The following is a 3,495-nucleotide window of genomic DNA, read 5'->3' on the forward strand; positions in this document are numbered from 1 at the left end:
TAGCACACACACAGTAATATCTGAGGAATGTCCTTCGACACGCGCAGAACGAAAGTCTTCTCGCGAACGTACAGCGTCTCTGAAAAAAAATCTCGTGACTATATTCCGGCGTTACGGCCAGGTTCTCATACAAATGAGCAAAAAAGGGTAAATTTGAAATTTTTTTTGAGACAATGAAAATACATTCGAACGATCTGTTTGGGAATTACGAGTGACAATACTATGAGCTTAATTTTAGATTTTCAATAAAAAATGGCGCCCGTAATTATGATTTGATCAAGGGCTTGCGAGACTGGAGTACGCAGAGTGCGTGCAGTGTGGCACCTCAGATGTTACCTGAATTCAAAAATGGGTAACATCAGTTGATACTACATTATTTCTCTGAACTTGAAAATGGATAACATCAGTCGATAATACATAAAATTAATGGGAGCGCATACCTAACCGCAATGAAACAACCTTAAATTTAACGATACAGTGCTAATTTAAACTTTGAGTTCGATTTTGAGGGGTTTGTTTCACTCCTTATGCCTACACAAAAATTAGTTAATATTAACAAATGTCATATTATAGCTATAAGTTCCTAAGAAAAGTGTTTACTTTTAGGGGTCAGAGGTAGAAGTTAAGAGATCGAACCACTTTTAATTTATGCTGCATGCCGTTCTGAGAAAATCGTTACTCGAAAAAAAAAGTGTTCAAAGTTTAGGGAAAACATTTAGTTATATTATTACTTCGATTTGCATGAACTGAGTGTTACACATATATTCTTAATGTCGCTGAAAACGAATCTGAAGTCAGATTTTCAATATTCAAAACAGCTAATCCAATACGGAGGGCAAACGATTGTTTTGACCAATTTTTACCAAAAATGTATTTTCGTTATTTACGTTTAGTCTGCAATTCAAGGAGTATTTATCAGCCCTTCCTCTACCTCTGATTGTTCCTAGACAGCAACTTCCTGTTCTTCTTGGCAGGAAAAGCCGATCTGTCTAAGCTGGATATGCAGCACTCGGCAGCCTGCACTTGATATTCGTCCGTATTTTCGGTGAGTATGTTTGCATGCATTCTGCAGTATGAATCCTTTTGAGCAAGTGCGACACGGGACGAGTTATCATCTACATCTATATGGATACCCTGCAAAACACATTTAAGTGCCTGGCAAAGGGTTCATCGAATCACCTACACAACTGATAATTAATTGTTGATATACTTCGATGGGGACAGCTGAAAAGTGTGCCGCTACTGGGACTCGAACCCAGGATCTCCTGCTTACAAGGCAGACGCTCAGTCCATCTGAGCTATCGAGGGCACAAATGAACAGCACGACTGCAGGAATTTATCCCTCGCACGCTTCCCGTGAGACTCACACCCCGAACCGCCCACAATCCGATTACGTAATGTACTTAATAGGTATTTGTCCATCCACTCATTACTGGCTCACACTAAGGTGACGATTCCCGTAAGATTTCCGGTAGCCTGTGCGCATTCGCACAGACGAAGGTCAATGGCTGGGTGACGTTTAACCATAGATATGAAGATAGTAACTGTTCTAGAAAGAACAGGCGCCACTGACGACCGTGCAGCTCTTCTAGAATACATGATAGACCGGCCGATGTGGCCGAGCGGTTGTAGGCACTTCAGTCGGGAGCCACGCGACCGCTACGGTCGCAGGTTCAAATCCTGCCTCGAGCATGGATGTGTGTGATGTCCTTAACTTAGTTACGTTTAAGTCGTTCTAAGTTCTAGGAAACTGATGACCTCAGATGTTAAGTCCCAAAGTGCTCAGAGCCATTTGAACCATCAGTCCGTATGTTTGCACACTACTTACAGTAACTTATGCTAAGGACAACACACACACAACCATGCCCGAGGGAGGACTCGAACCTCCAACGGGGGGAGCCGCGCGAACCGTGACAAGGCGTTGGACACATGGCGGGTACCCCGCGCGGCTCATGGCAGCCGTGACACTGCTTCAAACAATGGACTGTAGAAACTTTTGTAAAGCACGGATTAAAAAAAAAACCTTTCCGTTCCAGGAGTCTAGACAAGTACACCTTTAAAAAATGCAACTACAAAGAAATTGAATTTTCGAACGGGGCAGGGCTTAAAACTTTGAAGAGTTAAATTTTAATGGCCGTTCTCTTGTATGCAAATAGTTTCACAGTAGAAATTTCTCTAGTTTTATTTATTTATTTATTTTTTGCTGTAGGTAAAGAAGGATAGGATTCTGAGAAGGGGGAAGGGGGGGGGGGGGAGGAATCTCGCCTCTCCCACCTTGGAATTCTCAGTACAGAATTTTTATTCATTACGAGATTCTCAGCCACTTGCAGAAGTGATTTCGCGTGATTCTGCAAAACTTTTCCTTTAGCCAATCGTAGCAACTATAGGATTCCGTTCCTGCTGCATGACATGTCTCGGAACTTAAACTGACCAACTTATTTGCATAAATAGCTAGCTTATCATCCGCTTCTTTACTTACTTAGACCGTTCATGGTCTGCAAAGCATTTTTTCTTTAATCGTTTTTTTTATGTCTTTTATAAACTGCAACACTTTCTAAACTTTTCTAAACTTAACGCCGTTGAAGCATGGTCTTTTGCTGAATGACCAAAAAGCAATGCTGACAGCTGGGGTCCAAGGTTTTTGTTAATCAAGCCGTTTGTATTCTTGTTTGTATAACGCATATTTCTTTATATCTAATTGAGAAGTGAAATACCGGTTTTCGTAGATGCAGATTTAAAATATTTTAATATAACGCAATAAATATTTCATTAAAATTTTCATCCCCTTATGCTCGAAGTTAAAAACCAGTGAAACACGTAGTTTTTAAAAATTGTAACAGATTAGCCGAATACGAATTGTCAGATATGCTTTCATAATGCTTTCATAATGAACCAATTTCAGAAACGTGGAGCCGGATCTGGGGGTGAATTTCCTTCTCTCCGAGACACCCGGCTTCTTCTTCGACTTAGCCGGCAAACAGGCCGAGGACGCCGGGTGGGGACCGAATATGCAGCAGTTTGTGGATGGCGACGTCGTCACTAGCTGTTGCCTTCGTGCGGGCCTCTTGTGTAAAGGGGGAGCCAACCGTGGCCAAGTGAAGGTCTATATTCCACAGGAACGAGTTAGCATGGCACTCAGATATTTCCACGAGTCGGCGGACGGGGGTCATTTGGGGTTCTTCAAGAGCTTGAACCGAGTTCAGGAATACATGTTTTGGCTCAACCTATATCGCGATGGCAGGCGATTTGTTGGCAACTGTGTCCAGTGTAAGCGTGGTAAGCCCGATGTTGGGCTGCACAGAGAACTACTACAGTCGCTTAGGGAGCAGTGTCCTCTGGACCGCGACTCAAAGATCGAAACAACGATCGACGGAAACTGGTGCCAGAAACGCACCAGCTCACTCTATTTCATCCCCTTAGGGGTTGAACTTCCAAAAACACCGAAACACGTATTTTCTTATTTGTAGCCTTGAAGTCAAATACCAATTTTCGTAG

The 3,495-nt window shown here is 42.5% G+C and overlaps 1 non-coding gene across 1 annotated transcript; it reads right to left on the reverse strand.

Moving 5' to 3' along the window:
* Positions 1–1,234: 1,234 nt before the first annotated feature.
* Trnat-ugu (transfer RNA threonine (anticodon UGU)) lies at positions 1,235–1,309 on the reverse strand. Its single transcript has one exon. It is a non-coding gene; the product is annotated as a tRNA-Thr (tRNA).
* Between the last annotated feature and the right edge of the window lie 2,186 nt (positions 1,310–3,495).

Source organism: Schistocerca gregaria, unplaced genomic scaffold (genome assembly GCF_023897955.1).
Source record: "Schistocerca gregaria isolate iqSchGreg1 unplaced genomic scaffold, iqSchGreg1.2 ptg000397l, whole genome shotgun sequence".
NCBI lineage: Eukaryota > Metazoa > Arthropoda > Insecta > Orthoptera > Acrididae > Schistocerca > Schistocerca gregaria.